The sequence below is a fragment of the Oncorhynchus kisutch genome, linkage group LG12, assembly GCF_002021735.2.
Source record: "Oncorhynchus kisutch isolate 150728-3 linkage group LG12, Okis_V2, whole genome shotgun sequence".
Lineage (NCBI taxonomy): Eukaryota > Metazoa > Chordata > Actinopteri > Salmoniformes > Salmonidae > Oncorhynchus > Oncorhynchus kisutch.
The window spans coordinates 15,347,330-15,347,643 of NC_034185.2; positions in this window are offsets into that span (position 1 = coordinate 15,347,330).

The window sequence follows — 314 nt, forward strand, 5'->3', positions numbered from 1 at the left end:
AGTATGACAGAACTCTGCAGGCTCTCTCTACAGTAGATAGAACTGCTGAAAGGGGTGGAGTTGCTATCTTGACAGAAAATGTAATTGGGGAAGGAAATTTCAGAATTTAAAATCACAGAAGAGCAATTGAAGTCTGAAAAATAAAAATTTAAATTTTCACGTGCAACTCCCCTTTAATTGCGCATTCAGAAAGTGGGGAATGTGTCAGTGTAGTGATGTTTGTTAGGCCTACGGCTGCAGCACGTTATGGCAGCGTTTGCAAAAGGATGGCCACCCAAATGATAAAAATAATCATTTCTTTCTGTCAGGCAAGC